The 17656-nt window shown below is 45.2% G+C and overlaps 1 protein-coding gene across 16 annotated transcripts in view; it reads right to left on the bottom strand.

Annotated features, from left to right (window-relative positions):
- The window catches only part of MYT1L (myelin transcription factor 1 like), a 417110-nt gene that overhangs the window by 269319 nt on the left and 130135 nt on the right, over nt 1-17656 (bottom strand). For 15 of the 16 annotated variants that reach the window (XM_082427029.1, XM_082427020.1, XM_082427023.1 and 12 more), the window contains exon 3: nt 3608-3721. The exons of the other annotated variant lie outside the window; for it this stretch is intronic. The gene's annotated coding sequence lies outside the window, so the exon portion shown is untranslated. The remainder of the gene's footprint in view (nt 1-3607; nt 3722-17656) is intronic. 16 annotated transcript variants of the gene reach the window in all.

Below are 17656 nucleotides of genomic sequence, written 5' to 3'. Positions count from 1 at the left end.
CCAAGAAATCAGGGAGGCCAGATCCACCTTAATCCTTTCTGGAGCTACCCCCCAGGCCCGAGAACGGCAAGACTGTTACTCAGGCCGCTGCAATCTGATATTTAAAGGCAACCCACTGTCCACTTCAAAAACAACACAGCTGACTGAAACGCTAAAGTACCTTCTGTGTCTCAAGGACAGAATTCAGTGCTTTACACACTTTATATCTCATTTAATCCTTATAACAGTTGTGTTAAGAAGAAAGCATTATGCCCATTTAACTGATGGGGAAACTGGGGCTCAGATTCCAGGAGTTAAATAACTTCTCCGAAGTCACACAGATCCTGTGGCAGAATTAGGGTTTGTTTCCCGGTTGGGATGTCTCCAACTTTTACCCAAATTTCTTTGGCTTGACATCAAACTAGTGGGACTAGCCGGCCTTTCTTTTCTTAACTACTTAGTGTGTCACAGCAGGAGAGTGTCCGTAGGTTGTGTTTCTACGGCTCATTTTCTCCTGTTCTGATCTGTTCTAAAATAATTTATTAATTGCCAAAGTACTGCTTTAAAGATACATGCATTCTAGCAAATCATTTCCATGGAAAATACCAGTTAATATTCCGCATTTTAACTACATGATTTATGCTACCGATTCACATCTCAAATAAGATAAAAAGTTTGAGACATTCATCAAATAGCCTTTTGGAAAACAATCTACAGCATCATTAAAGTGTTTTCCACGATTAACCCCTTTATCAAGCTTCTGATATATAATCTATTGCAATTCAAGAGAAGTCTTTTGTATGCCGTGTTTTATTGCCTATGTTCCATATATATGTTTGGAGTTGCAGAGGATTTGGAAAAACAGACTGAATGGATCACATTTTACCAAGTTGTGTGGTGTTGCCTGCGCCGTAGCTCAGCCCCTACACATGGCCCTGGTGACTCATACCAGCATCACTGACCACTGAATGAAATAGATGGAATAGTTCTCTTGGCCCTGAGGCTTGACACACATAGCTCTCTGTGTGTGCAAGTGGGACGATGCGTCTGGGGATGGGTTTTAATTTGAATTGATACCCACACCACTTTCAGGACGATTTCTGGATATTTCTTGGCAGGCTGTTGAAAAAGGCATGAAATCACTAGAAAATTTTCTCCTTTCTAAATCCCACGGGTTTCATGGGCCTGCCCCGCCTTCTGCAGGTGTAACAGCCGCTCTTCCGCCTTCTCACAGGCTCTGTGCAGGCTCCATCCTGACTACTCAGCTCACACACCAGCCAAGCGCTTGTCTGTGGAGCGACTTCCCTGCAGGCAATAATCGTAGACTCTATTGGGTGAGTTTGCAAGTAATAAAATTTGAGGAGAGAGTAAGAGTCATATTCACTTTTCCAGAAATGACTGGGGCTTTTAGGAACTCTTCATTTAGATATTTACCAGGGGTTGGCAAACTCCTGCCTGAGGGCCAGGTCCACTTGCTGCCGACTTTGAGAATAAAGTTTTAATGCAACACAGCCCTGCGCACTTGCTCACGCCTTGTCCTGGCTCCTTTCCCACAACAATCGAGTGGTTGCTTCAGAGACCACAGGACCCACAAAGACTAAGATATTTACTACCTGGCCCTTTGTATAAAAAGTTGGCCCACCCTAATCTAAGCAATCTGATGATTTACACCTTTTCCTTTTATAGATGATCATGTGAAGATTTATCCTTTGTCCCAGAAACCATTGTTATGACACATCAGTGTTCCCATTTTAAAATGCTAATCTGTTTATTTCAATCTACTGTTTTATTTCATCGCCCAGGGACTAAAGTGTTTATGACACACTTAAAGCAAATATATATTGATTATCCCCTGAGGGCCAAACACTGATCTTCAAAGGATGAGAGAATGGGTAAAAATGTCCAGAAATCAGAGTGTAAGTGTGAGCGCCACTTGCCCTGTGTGCCCTGTCCCATGTGGACCTTCTGGAGTGTTGTCACCAGAGCCCCACTGGTGAGAGACGGTGGGTAGTGGTCAAGGCCGGGTGAGATTGTACGCGAGTGTTGGTTGTGCTTTTGCGGTTATGACTATTATCCCATTGGCCTGGATAACCCTCAAGTTCCTCTTACACCCAGAGGAGTGACCACCTCCAGGGCCTGCGACAGACACTCGGGAGAGGCCGGGCAGGCTGAGTGCCAAACGGGAGACCAGCGCCTGCTGGAGCCTTGGAATTTTAAAATCTTTTTTGAGCGAGTCCAACCATCCGCCTTGAAAATGCACACGTCTCAAAATCAAGTGTTGTGCCTCCACTGAGAAACCTATTCAAGGCCACGTGTAGAGTGCAAACATGGATTTCTAGCTTATTTGTCTATCTGTCTGTCTATCTATCTATCCATCTATCTATTCTTGTTTAATTCTTGGTGAGATTGGTATTTGAATGCTGTGTAGTACACCACGTTGACAACCATCATTAAAATGTTGAACGTTTGACACCATGCTAGAAATGTCAATTCAGACCCGTATAAAATATTCCACTAAACATTCTTTAATTTATGACTAAAACTCAATGAGATTAGACAAGATAACCTCTGTGGATGAAACGACTACAGTTCAGAAACTTTAGCTGACCTTAAAGTCAACTATCAGTTTAACACTCAATGTGCATAGTTTTTTTTTTTTTTTTTTTTTTTAACTCCAGGGAAATGACAATTAAACATAATGCCTTCCCCAGACGGAACCAATGAATGGGTTTCTTTGGGGAAAGTGAACGAGATATAGACAAGAAAATAATTAGAGCAACTGTGACCTATTATCCCAGTTCGTAAAGCTCTTAAAGGTTGCAGCACCCACAAGGTTGCGGCATGTAGAAGAAGATTCTAGCCTCTAACTTCCACGTCGCAGTAAGTAGCTCTATTATCAGACAGGCAAATGGGGGAGCCGGCAGACAAATAAATTGCTATTGCACAGTGAACCTTAAAAGGCATTCCGGAGTTCTCAGAAATTACCAGTGCACCAGAATCTTCCTATTTTTCCCCAGCAAAGTACCATGTGTAAAATGGATCCTGCACGTGGGTATTGAGAAGATCCTATCGGCGCTTCTGAAGTCAGTTTCCTGCACACATTCAGAGGCTGAGCTTTGCAGAGGTGGGAACTGACTCACATTACAGTCATGGAGACTCCAGCCTATGAGATTCCCTAAAAAAAGGTGCTGCCCGGCAGCCATCGTTTGGTATAGGCCCATCCCCAATCTCCAAGCCATAATTGGTAAACCTTACTAACCCGTTACTTCTGTAGCAAGTGCAGATTTGGGGGCAGTGATTCAAAATGACACCTTTTCATCTGAGGGTCCACATACTCTGCACTAGGGATCCCGGGGACCCCTAAAAACACCCCGAAGGATGCAGGCGTCTTCCCCGCCCTGTATAGCTTTAGTAGCAAGAACAACATATGCAGCATCTAATTTAACTGCCAATGGCTCTTTTTAGCATAAACTGTCTATTTGGAAAGGATGCACAACAGGATTTTAACACCTCCCAGAAGCCTGGAAGTACCGAGAAGCTGGGATGGGAGTAGTGACTCAACAGCACATGGCGGGTGCAGGGAAAGGGGACCCTTGTCCTCAGCCCCTTGAGAGCAGCCGGCAGGTACCTGAATTCAGTGGCCCGGCAGGTGCTCTTTGGGTCCAATTTTGTTCCCTCAGTCGGTCAGAGTTCAGAGATGCCCACGGACGTGATTTCACCAATTCTCCTTCGTGTTCATTTTCTAAAGGACAAGACAACAACACAACAGCAGCTTGAATAACTGGGGAGGGAGATTGACAAGAACCCTCTTCTTTGTGTTCTTACATTTAAAACAAGGACTTATGTTTACAAATAAGCAACTGCACACGAAGGACTATACAGGATTTTACTCAGAAATCCTGATATGAAGGGCCAGGATGGACAAGTAGAAAGTGTTTTTAATTGTTGAGTTAATTAATTTTGAAATCCAAGCTATTTAACTTTTTAAAATACCTGTCTAGTTTTGAAGGTAAAACTAAGTGCACTTGATATTTAAATTGACCAATTACCACCAATTTGTAAGATTATTGTCTTCTTTAACACTTGGATGCAATTAAGAAACAACTTAATAAATGAGAAATACTTTAGATGTGTAACAATTTCTTGGAAATAATGTGATTTCATTGATAACAAAATGTAGTCTGTTGATGACAAGGGTGTTTCTAAATGTCAGCTTAATTTTATTTTTGTAGAACAACAACAGAAGACATTTTCTTATTTACTGTAAACTTAGAATTTATCTATCAACTTTTCTTCAAGGTTTTCTGAAAGATTGTCTCAGTATTAGGAAATTTGACTGTTCTAGTTGGAAAAGAAAATACCAAGATTATTTCAAAATAATCCTTGTTGTCAAGGAGATAATGTATTTTGGTTAAGAAGAAAAGGCTGAACCAGAATATTAGAAAGTGGAGAGAGCTGGGGGTCTCCTTGTTGAAGCTATTGTTTCTGGAGCAAACCTCCAAATTCAGAGATGCTCGTTAAATCTAGTCTATGGCAATAACAGCCCAAGTCTTAATGGGTAGCAGTGGAGTGTGCCAGGCAAATGAAGAGACCCTGAGGGTCTCCCACACGTGTTGCCATAAATCCTCTAAAGGACACTGTCCTCTGCTTCCTGCGCAATACCTCAACACAGAGAAAATAGTCAGGGTGCTTAGCAAGCGGGATTTGAAGTGAGATAACACACACCCTCCCGTGAAATACACAGGCAGCCTGTAAACGCAACCATACAGATTTTATCATTTTCCCGAATAAGGATTTACCCACACAAACACATAAAGAACAGAACAATTCAGAAATATGCACGTGGAGCTAGAAAGGTTTTAAAATTACCCTGAACAATCAAGTTTGAAAATTAGCATGAGAATTGGTATATTTTTGTGTGTATCAAAGTCTAGACTCATTAATTTGGAGTTACCTTGTAATATTTTAAAATATGCTTTTAATACAAATTATAATTTGTGATTTTATTTAGAGTAGCATATAGCCAATGACACTGACAAAATCTTTGAGGACAATGTGTTTTGTGACCTTTTTCTGTCTACCAATACTCACACAACACAACACATGCCCATACGCACATACGCCCACACACATGCGCACACGCCCACAAACATACACACACATGCTAGAAGTGCAAGAAACTCTTCTCAACACCAGTGGTTCTTCTGTGTGAAGTACAATTTGTAAACTTAACGTTTATGTGACAAAGGCAAATGCCCCCAACCATCCTCATATCAGGCTCACACCCACACATCGTCTGCATTCAGAAATGCGTCTCCATCAGGGGTGAACACCAATGTCTTCTGTACCCGCAGACCTGCACTCTCATCACTAGAGGTCAGAATTCAGAGCCCCGGTCCTCCCAAGACAGAGGTGTGAGCACACACGAGTGTTCCGAATCCACTGAGTCTGGCGAACATGAGTGGGCTGGGGGGACATTTCCTGCCTTCGGCTTCCATTACTTTAACTTTCTGAAAGCCAAACTTGCTCTCTCTGATGCCGAAAACTCAGCTTCTCTGCACCGGTGTCAAATCGAATCTCGGAAACAGAGTTTTGGGAAAAGTAGAAAAGAATAGCTTTATTGCTTTGCCAGGCAAAGGGGGACACAGTGGGCTCCTGCCAGTGAAAACTCTGTATCCCAACCAGGGAAGACTTGATGAGGAGCTTTATAGCAATAGTTCAAGGATGGGGTTGCCGATAAGATTAGGGTGTGTGCAGGGTCTGTACTCCTCTAATCTGGTCTCAGGTGATCTTCTTGATAGGTTTCTCTGGTTCCTTTAATGTAGCCTCAGGTGGTCCTTCTCTGGTATGAAGAATGCTGACATCTTAAAGAGCTTAAGGACAGTGTACTGTGTATCACTGGAGGGGGACCAGAAGACCCTGCCCCAAGGCTGCACTATTGTTTCCTGGTTGCCCCTCCCTTGTCTCTGCAGCCCCTCCCTTCCTGGATTAGCAACTGTTTAAACCTGCCCTTTGGGACTCAGGGAAGGTCGTGGAGGCTGGAGTGGAACAGAAAGGCTCCCGTGCCCAGGAGCCCCGCAGGGTCCTGCTCGGTTTCATCTCTATCAGATCCTCCTAAGGCAATTCCAGATGGATTTGACATTATTGATTTTGAAATCATAATATAATGGTTTAAAAATAGAATTGTTCTTTTCATGAAATACTAGTAAATAGATGCATTATCACTAGATTAGCCAGACCCATCTTAGCTAACACTGGTGTGAACATTTGTGGGGTCGTGTACCTCCCTGAAGTTCAGGTTCTCTGACGATAATAGGGCTGTACTAAAAATGTAAGATATTTCCTCTTGCTCCAAAATACCTACGGTCCCCAGTGCCTTTCCATGGCCCTGGATGTGAACTCCCTGGCCAGGGAACCGTCTACATGGGAAGGGCGCTCCGCCTGCTTTGTGAGCTCACTCAGCTCTCGCCTATGTTTGTTTACACAGCAGATGCACGTTTACAGTTTTGAACGTCGCCTAAGTGACACTAGGAATTACTCTACAAATGCCTTTCTGCCCAGAAGTGCTCCCAGAGTGAGGAGGACACGGCTGATGGCAGGAGAGCATCTGCCTGCTCCACCCTCTGCCCGGCCGGCCCGTGACCTGCTCAGCAGGTGTCACACACTGAGCTGGGGACACCCACGTCCCTGCTGCAGTTGCTTTCCTGAGGATCTGACTGTTAAAGGGACTTTTTTTTTTTAAACATCTTTATTGGAGTATAATTGCTTTACAATGTGGTGTTAGTTTCTGCTGTATAACAAAGTGAATCAGCTATACATATACATTTGTCCCCATATCCCCTTCCTCTTGCGTCTCACTCCCACCCTTCCTATCCCACCCTCTAGGTGGTCACAAAGCACTGAGCTGATCTCCTTGTGCTATGTGGCTGCTTCCCACTAACTATCTATTTTACATTTGGTAGTGTATATATGTCAATGCCACTCTCCCACTTCGTCCCAGCTTACCGTTCCCTCTCCCCATGTCCTCAAGTCCATTCTCTACGTCTGTGTCTTTATTCCTGTCCTGCTGCCCCTAGGTTCTTCATTTTTAAAAAACCATTTTTTTTTTAGATTCCATATATGTGTGTTATCATACGGTATTTGTTTTTCTCTTTCTGACTTATTTCACTCTGTATGACAGACTCTAGGTCCATCCACCTCACTACAAGTAACTCAATTTCGTTCCTTTTTATGGCTGAGTAATATTCCATTGTATATATGTGCCACATCTTCTTTATCCATTCATCTGTTGATGGACACTTAGGTTGCTTCCATGTCCTGGCTATTGTAAATAGAGCTGCAATGAACATTGTGGTACATGACTCTTTTTGAATTAAGGTTTTCTCAGGGTACATGCCCAGTAGTGGGATTGCTGGGTCATATGGTAATTCTATTTTTAGTTTTTTAAGGAACCTCCATACTGTTCTCCATAGTGGCTGTATCAATTTACATTCCCACCAACAGTGCAAGAGGGTTCCCTTTTCTCCACACCCTCTCCAGCATTTATTGTTTGTAGGTTTTTTGATGATGGCCATTCTGACCTGTGTGGGGTGATACCTCACTGTAGTTTTCATTTGCATTTCTCTAATGATTAGTGATGTTGAGCATCTAAAGGGACGTTTTGATGAACTAAGTTCTGCTCAGATGACACAGGCATGTACCTCCCTGGCACTCTGAGTCACGACTGTGGGATTATCTACCAGCAGAAATGTTTCTTGCCTTTTTTCTCTCTCTAAAAGTTCTATGTGAGATTGGTTAAAAAATGAGGTACATGTTTTGACAGGGCCTCTTCCTCGGAGTTACAACACTGAGTAATAAGAGCCAGACAACCCCTCCTCGGCACAGTTAGAAGCAAATCCTCTCAGGGAACTGACTCGGAGACTGGGAAGGAATCGGAAGGTCCTCACCGGACTCCGCTACTCTACTGGACCCCCAATCGGGGCTGGCTGAGCGATAAGGCCTCTCTCTAAGTCTTCTTTGTAGTTCACTGGGCACCTCGGGGATGTGTGGTGGTCAAAAGAGTAGAGTGTGTCTCAGCCCCCATGTTGGGTGCGGCCCAGGCCCTCATGCCCTCGCCAGCTCTGCACATGCGTCCCGTCTGTAACTATTAGTAGAAGCCAGATCCCATGCTCAGCGATCGGGTGGAGATGAACCATTGCTTGTATGTCGTGGGTTCTCGGTCACTTTCTCCTGCTTCAATAGAGGGCTTGTTTCCCTCTGTGCCAAATTAAAGATATTTCAGTAAGCCCTTCCCTTGCGTACACTCTTCCTTCTAGAATATGCTCATGAGGGGATAACTCACCTCCTGGATGGCTATGAAATTCATGTCTACTTCTGGTTTTACAGAGAAAAGAAAAAGGATCATTTTCAGAAGACAGAGACGATAAGGTAGATAAGGAAGAGATAAGCATGAGTGAGGGAATCGTAGGAAGAAATGACAGGAAATCGGAAGGATGGATGCAGGTTTTGAAATCATCCTTCTCTTCATTTTGAAATGCATACATCCCTCTTCTTTGTGTGTTCTGAATTGAACCTATCACATATTTGCCTGATGACTTCTATTACTTAGATGTTTGGGACATATTTTTGACAATTAAGAAGGTCAACTGCCCCTTCCACACCTGGGCTTTCTGACCTCTGTATTTCTCTCAGATCACCTGGGCAATATCGCTCCTCAGAACATGACCTTCATCTAAAGCTCTCAGCAAGAGGCTGTTGCTTTCAGCATGTTCACTAACGACATAAAAGGATTCCAGTAAATGCAATTTGCAATTTGGAGCCTTTATGGATAAAAACATCACGTGCATGATCAAGTCTACAGCTACCCTCCAATCACTAGGTGTTCCCAGGCTTGGACCACTATCTAAAGCAAACATTTCATTGGTTCTGAAAACTAACACTGGAAAGGAAACTCACATTTCCCACTGTGGTCTTTTAGGGGAAGCTAGCGGGCCCCCCACACAGAAGACAGGGGTTGGAGGCTGTGGCTTGCCCATGGTGACAGGCAGGGGTAGCAGGCTCTGCAGGCTTGCAAGGAACTGGGCAGTGATGACACATCCAGCAACTCCAACTCCTGGCAGCCATCACACGTGTTTAATCACACGTGTGCACACAGCAGTTCAATGCCGTATTGTGTATAATGAAAAATGGAAAACCGTCAGTGGTGGACCAGTCAGATTACTATCATAAACAATCTAGGGCTGGCCTGTATGTCTTGACAAGGCAGAGTCACCAAGAGGTAGAAGTGAAAACTGTGCAGAGTAGCAGAAACAGCTAATCCCATCTATGCACAACAATGCAAATCCAAACCTAATAATATATTGTACATTTACATGTGTACATATGTAAATGCACAGAAAAATGTGTGGAATGGGTATAGACCCAATGGGTAACAGTGATTATCTTTGGAAAAACAAGTGGGATTTTGAGGACTAAGAAGGACTTTCACTTTTTAAGTTAAATAATTCCAATTGCTTTATGTTTTATTGCCATAGCAAATTAATGTAACATCTTATGCAGCAACAACAAAAAAAATGGAAAAAAATATGATGATCGTTTTGTAGATCTATTACAATTGCTGTAAAGAATGATTAGTAGGGGCTTCCCTGGTGGCGTAGTGCTTAAGAATCCACCTGCCAATGCAGGGGACACGGTTCGAGCCCTGGTCCGGGAAGATCCCACATGCGGCGGAGCAACTAAGCCCGTGCGCCACAACTACTGAGCCTGCACTCTAGAGCCCGTGAGCCACAACTACTGAAGCCTGTGTGCCACAACTACTGAAGCCCGTGCACCTAGAGCCCATGCTCCGCAACAAGAGAAGCCACTGCAATGAGAAACCTGCGCACCGCAACGAAGAGTAGCCCCCGCTCGCCGCAACTAGAGAAAGCCTGCGGGCAGCAATGAAGACCCAACACAGCCAAAAATTAATTAATTAATTAATTAATTAATTAATTAACAAAAAAAGAATGATTAGTAAATTCAGATTAAAAAATTATGCTTCCAAAGTCATATAATAATTGCAAGCAACTTGAACTCTCCAAAAACCCAAACATTCATTGCTTCACAGCTTATTTATAACCGGTCTGGGATCTGCTGACTGTTTACACACCAATAAACAATGCTACAAGGAAATCACATTTAGGCCCAATTAGATCATTCTAGCTCATTAAAAAAATTCTTCCTGATTAAGCAAAATAATATAGAAAAGCAATTAAACATGGAGGCAATTAAAACAAAAGCCAATCAGGGCTGGGAAGGAGGGGGCTGCTTTGACCCCGGCGCCCAGCTCCCAGCAGCTGAGCCAGCAGTGGGCACGTGGGGCCCTGGTAAGGGCAGGTCAGCTGTGAGCCTGCGGCCACCAGTGGATACAGGGGATTGATCACCAAAGGCACAACCCCAGCAATAAACACAGCAAGGCAGAACAAGGGCTCTTGGCCTCACTGGACACAGAACCAGACGTAGCCTTGATGACCACTTAAGCCCCTCCATTTTCAGACGTGGGAATAGGCAGGGGGTCCAAGACCAGGCCCCGGTGGACTGTTCCCAGACTCCCAACTACATGAAAACCACCTTAGAGAAATCTAAGAATGTGTTTCTGGTAATCTTATCAACAATAACACCAAGCTTTAGTCTTCAGGGCACCTGACAACCACTCGTGTGGCAGGGACATAGTGGGGACCAGCACAGCCACAGAGCAGCATTCTCGGTTCTGCAATTCACATCTTACAGCATCACCCATCTGGGGTCTCAGGGGGTGAATTTAGGACACTAGGATTGACCTTTCACGTGCACACCCCTGCAGGATTGGACGCCGGGGTGGTTACATCCATCCCTTAAGACTTTCAGGCTCGTGCCCTCTGCCTGCCGGTGAAGCAAGAGGTGTGTACTAATCAAAGCTTCCCAAGAGGCAACGCCCAAATAAATCCCAACCAGAGGACTCAGAGACATCAACCCGCTTTCCTTTCTCCTCTCAGAACCGCCTTGGTCCAGGTCCCAATTACCCCTTAGCTGAGTTCCTGTCACCTACCCCCCGCCCCCAATCCTGCTCTTCTTCCTCCTCCCATGTGCAAAGAACCTTTAAACTATTGCATCTATTACGTCATACCACTGCTCAACAATAAATCAACTCAATCACATTAATAGCTATTATTATCGTTATAACATCTTACACACGTATCGTAATCCAAAGTTAAAAGGATTTCATATACAAACTCGTGAATCATGGCCATTTTACAGGTTAGACAAGTGAAGTTCAGAGAGCATTGCGTCAGTCTGTGAGAGCTGGAACCAATCACAACGGAGGCGTCAGCCTGCCCTCCGGGGCTTGTGAGGCTCGGTTACAAATTATCTCAGGTCTTAAGTCTCACTCCTGCTCGTTGTGACCTTTAGCTTAAGACATTTTATTTTCTCACTGTCCCTTGAATACAAAGGGTACTTTCTCACTTTGGTTCACACCATTCTCTCCCTCTATTTAAGTATCAAAGATCTCTCAAACCTCACGTCTAAACCCACCACTTCTCTGTTCAGAATCCCAATGTCATTCCGGCCCTCAGCAGGAGGTCATTATCCTCTGGAGGATGGACACGGCCACCCTCCAGCCAATCGTCATGGGTCCTGGGCCATGAGCATGGATGATGTTTACATTTCACCTGACATCGCTGGTGACTCTTCCTTGCTTTCTTGCTTTGGCTGTAGCCGCTGTTGTTACTATTATCAAAGATGGTAAGTTTCTTGAAGGCAAGGATTGTGTTTATTCATCTTTGTCTTACCGGATGTCAGAAGAGAGGGGATTTATTAAATGAATGGATTTTAAAAACAATAGTGATAAGCAGACGCGTCCCTTAGCAACACGGACGATGGTTCCTATTCTGTGAACTCCTCATGTTATCACATATTATGTACTCCTAAATATTTACTGATCAGTTGGAAAAACATAAGCCATTTGTCTTAGTCTGTTTGAGCTGCTATAACAAAATACCACAGACTGGGGGGCTTATAAGCAACAGAAATTTATTTCTGACAGTTCTGGAAGCTGGAAGTCTGAGATCAGGGTGCCAGCCTGGTTGAGTGAGGGACCTCCTTTGACTTGCAGACTTTCCCTGTGTACTCACAAGGCAGAAGGGGTGAGGGGGTTCTCTGTGGTCTCTTTAGAAGGGCACTAATCCCATTATAGAGGTTCCACCCTCATGACCTAATCACCTCCCAGAGACCCCACCTTCTGATACCATCACTCTGGGGGTTAGGATTTCAACATGTGAATTTGGGGGGCCACAGACATTCAAAACATAGTGTCATCTTTCAAAACAAAGCCAACAGGCTTGATCATGAAAGACAAGGATGGAGCAGACCAGTTTGAAGTGCGTCTGTCATGGAGTGACTCCCTGTGGCAGGGAGATGCCTTGTTGCAGGTATGCGCACACTCACCAGAGTCCTTTTCACCCCTGCTGTGTCCGAGATGCCGCAACTCTAGGGATTGAATCGTGCCACTGACTGCTCACTGAACTCAACAGAGTGTGCAGGGGAACCGGGGTAGAAGCCAGAATTGCAGCAGAAAGCCCCCGTCTTAGGGTGCATACAAATTACTGTCTGTCATGGGCTGCGATTGTAGTGTGAACTCAAATATGTCACTGGTTCAACTTAAACCAGTGCCACGCGTTCTAACTGGAAACTCTAACCCTGAGGGGCGTGGGCGCATGTAGAGGAGTGCTCGGGATTGGGTGGTGCTTGCTGGTCCCTGAAACTCACAGCCATTCATCCAGGGGGCTGGGGAAGGTGCAGACCGAGAAACTAGGTTCCTCTGTGTCAGCACATCCTCCAAAGGGTGGCTTCCCCAGTGACAGAAGAAGACCTTTCCTGGGAAAGCATTGTCATGCTAATTATTTCATTTGATCCTCAAGACAATCATGAGAATAGGGTAAAGGAGATATTATTAGCTCTATTTTTAGAGAGAAACTGATTTTCAGAATGGTGACTTGTCCGAGACCACAAGCTGGGACTTGCTCTCCACCTTCCTGACTGAACATTTACGGAACCCCAGGCTTTTAATCTCCTCTGAGACTGTTTGTGACACCTCCAGAGGGGCATTTACTGTATGCCCGAATCTGACTCTGGCAAACCTTGGGAACCACGACCAAGAAGAGGAGGAATTCAGGGGTGTTGTGTGCCAGGTGGAGAAGACACTCCTGGACACATCTGCCTGTGGGATGGGATTCCAAGGGTTTAGGAAGAGCCTTCACGCCAGTTGGTTAAACCAGTACGCACGCCAGCCCCAGGCCCCAACACTATAAATCCCTTCCCTTGAGCATTAATTTCTTTTAAAAATTCGTCTTTATAAAGTGCAAGTTGTCATGATATAGATAATACTTTAAGTCACCATTGATTCATTGTTCACGCAGCAGGGAGGATAGCAGGGTTGGTGTGGGTCAGCCATCTATCTTCTGTCTCTCAATCTCTCTCTCTCTTTTGCACACACACACACGCACACACACACACACGCACACACACACACACACTAGGTCTGAATCTCTCTCTTTCCACAAAGGAGAACCCCAGACCGCGATGACAAGGATCTGGATACGGAATTTAGGGAGAGCTGGAGACTGAACAGCATGTGGTTGTCCAGATTTATCAGAGCACAGCGTCGTGGTGTCATCAATACTTGGCAGCTACCTGGAGAGGCGGGCTCTGCTCGGCACTTGGCTCCGGTCTGTGTGGAAAGCTCCTAGCATCACAGCGGAGGGGGCTGGCTTGGGAATCCCTGGCTGTGGACCAAAGTGCCAAGGAAGAGCAGCCCAGCACCAGCTCAGCCAGCGCAGCCGGAGCTGAGACAGACAAGGAGATGGAGAGGTCGGGAGCCACGAGAGGGGGTAAACACAAATGATTACGTTCTAATCAGAAATGCCAGGGAGACGTGCACAGGGTCTGGGGTCACCCAAGAGGAGCCAGCTCTGCCGGGGGAGCTGGGGGCTCTCGGAAGAGGGCAGGGCTGCGCTTCATGTGGTCCCTGCACTCCTGAGATACAGAGCAGAGGAAACTTCTGCGGGGAGGAAACAGTAGGTACCAAAGTGTGGAGTGATGAGAGAGAATGAGAATGATGTGCTTGGAGAGGGGGTTCTGAGGGTCCTGAGGACGCAGGGAACCATCACAGTGTTCATTGGCGGTGGGGGGGGGTGATAGGAGAGGGCTCCTGTCTTAGATGAGAGCCGTGGGAACAGAGTTCTGGGGGAGAGGTGGGCGAGGCACCTGTGAGGAGACGCGGGGATGGGGCGGCAGCGGTGGAGAGGGCAGCCCAGGCAGCCTCACGGCAAGGTGGGGCCCAGGTGCCCAGCCGTCCACCCTCTGACCTGGGAGGACCCAGGCGGGCCGCGTCCACCCAGCCCACGACCCCTGCACAAAAGGCTCGCTGGATTTCCAGGCATCTCAGTTTTCGTAAGCTTGCTTGGTTTTCACGGCTCTAGCAGCATAAAACAGAAAAACCCTGTAGTTCACAAAGCTCAGAAGTGAGTAATATCTTGGGTTTTTGAAATCACATTGTACTGGTGGCCCTATGAGGTTATGACTAGCTGTAGCTGTTTGTAAAATTGTCAACATACGGCAGCTCAAAATTCTCGATTTACTTTCTTGCAGAATATATACTAGAAAAAATAATTTTAATTCTGAAATGTCTATGGATATTAGGTCTTTGTTGAATGATTTCACCTCTTTGGTAAGAAGAAAGAAAGAAAAAGAGAAGGAAATAAGGCAATAAAGTAGGAAGGCAGGAAGGAGAGAGGGATGGAAGGAAGGAAATGATGTGAACAAGATAGATCAAGATAAGATTGTTCACATTTTCAAAATTTGGGAAACACTGTGAATATCTACCTATAGGAGAATCACTAATAAATCATAATATTTTGATATTATCAAATATTTAATTACTAATAATGGCAAACAACGCGATAGATATATTTTCAGTGTAAATGCATGTAGGTGGTCAAAAGAAATGATGAATGGAAAGTAGAACGAAACCCCAGGCAGCTGCACAAGCAGATGAAGAGATGAAAGAGCCCAGTGTTGCCAACAAAGGGCAGAGGGAACAGGGAAAGAAGGACATGGGCTTCCACCTGCTGATGTTGGTTTTTACGCAAAGACGCATTTTAAATGGATACATTTTAAAACAGAGAGTTTAGGTGGCAATGCAGTATTTTCAGAACTTTTAAAAATTTGAGATTGCTTCACAGGGCAATTTTATAAGAAAGAAATCTCCAGACACCCCAGTTTGCCCAACCGTTGCGTCTGGACCCAGGCACACCTCCAGGCAGTGAGACGGCGGGGTTGGGGGGCTCCTGCTGCGCCCGCACCACACCCCGCAGACGTGACCCCTGCTGGGGCCAAGCCACCCATCAGGTCCTGCAGGGCTTCCTCAGCTGCGGGGTGGTGGAGACGCTGGGTTCTCTTCCTGTGAAGATGCAGCGGCTCCCCGTTTGCTGTAATCATAGGATTGGTGGCTTGACGCCGACAGCAACACTTCGCCAGCAGCCCCTGCACCTGAGCTTCACGCGATGCCAGGGGACCCTGTGGGAGACGGCTCAGCTCGGGGCTGCAGCGCAAGACTCTAGAGGCGGACCTGCTACTACCTGCTGACTTGGTGTTTGGTCATCCGTGAAGTGGGAATGGTGTTAGCAACTGTATCTACCAGGAAGTCCCTGCCACACTCTCAGCTCCCATCCGCTGTCAGCAACAGTCTCAGACACATCCAGGGACCATTTTCTACCTCGCTGTGTCTCAGTCAGCTCAGGCTGCTGTAACAAGAATACCACAGAGGGCTAAATGGCTGAGTGCTCGGTGCACCTGCACCCGGGGAGAGCAGGAGAAAGCAAGGCTCCTGTGTCTTTACCAGGGCGCTGATCCCACCATGCAGGCTCCAGCATCACGACCCAGTCGCCCCCCAAAGGCCCGTCTTCAAATGCTATCACATTGGGGGTTAGGGTTCAATAGATGAATTTTGGGGGGACACAAACATTCAGGCCATAGCAGTGCCCAACGAGCGTTTCACTCATTGGCTCCTCATAAAAGGTATGACCTTTAAAAAATAATAATAGCAAAGGGATTGAAGGTAAGTGGGGATCAGGGCATTCTTAACATACAGAGTTTATACAATATTTGTGTATTATTTAATTAAAATTTACTGGTTAGTCAGTACTTTATGCTTTTTTTTTTTACTTCCTTGTATTTATTTTAAAGGCTCTATAAAAAGTGAATGACTCAGAATAAAGTGTATTATGTGAAAACAAATATATTCATCTGATTGGTGGCCACACGTGGGAGGGATGAACCCAAGCCTTCCTGAATTCCACGTTCTTTACTGGTGAGGAATTTTTCATGATCCTTTGAAGCCACGGTAGTGTGAACCATGCCAGAGAAATATGGATCCTGATGGACAGAAATGGGGCAAATCCCACAAGCCTGTTTTAGAATTAGGCTCACAGCTTATGTCCCGTCACACCTGTGACAGGCATACAGCACAGACGGCCGGCAGACAACAGCACCTGCAGAGTCTGAACCGGCCCATCGCCGGCCCTGCTGCCTGTGCTTCATCCCAGTCAGTGAAGGTGCTCAGGTAGTTCCCGGTTTCTAAACCTGTTAGCATCTCACATGATATTTCTATAAATATCACAGAATCAAAATCTATAGTAAACGGATGGCTACAAAATTCTACAATGAACAATTAAACTCTTACATTCCAATTCTGAGATACTGTAAAATCCGAGTTACAAGTTAGTATCAGAACCTCTAGTGTAAACCGACCTCCATCTTGCTCTTTATTAGCTGATTAAAAAGATCTATAACTCAAAGGAAGCAAAGCCTACCTATAGCAATGATCTTTCCACCAAAACAACTTAGGAAAAACAGGCATTCTGCCCACATTTTAATATTTAGATGGTTTTGTTAAAACAATTAGAAACTACTCTGAGGGGGAAAAAAGGCAGGTGCTAGTAAAGTGATTTGCTTCATTCTTCTATCAACTTATAGGTAAAAATCCAATAGAAAAATAAAACGCAAAAGTAACCAACCTTAGTAATTCTCATGTGAAACAAAACGGAAGAAATAACCACAGGAGCAAGTTTGTTGGATACATCGGTAAATGTAAAGCATAACTAGGCCTGAGACCATACTTCTTCACCAAGGAAAATTAAACTGACCCCAGCCAGGTCAGGATTCTGTAAATGGATGTGTGCGCACCTGCTTTGGAGCCATTGAGACTCAGGGGGTGGGAGGGAAGGGCGGGGATGGGGAATTGGCCCTGAGGCGCCTTGTGACCACACTTTTCTAGTTCCTGCTAGAATAAGTGTCCCTGAGCAGGGATCTCGGGGGGTCTGCCTCTCCACCCTTTTCTACACATCAGTGCCTGTTCCATGGGCTGGTCCTCCATGCACTGGTATGGAAGCAGGGATGTATGTTTTCAGTCACAACTGTAACATCAGACTGCATTCTGGTATGTTAACCTTCTGTTTGTAAATAAGTCTGTGAAAATTCTTGTCTTATTGCAAATATTTTTAAAGTCCATTTGTATAATAAAACCCAATGAAAAACATAGACCTTTGAGCCAATCTGTATAAAGTGAAAAACATCAAAAACATGACAACCAGTTTGCACTCTC

The sequence above is a fragment of the Balaenoptera physalus genome, assembly GCF_965194825.1.
Source record: "Balaenoptera physalus genome assembly, chromosome: 15".
NCBI lineage: Eukaryota > Metazoa > Chordata > Mammalia > Artiodactyla > Balaenopteridae > Balaenoptera > Balaenoptera physalus.
This window is presented reverse-complemented; position numbering and strand designations above follow the sequence as displayed.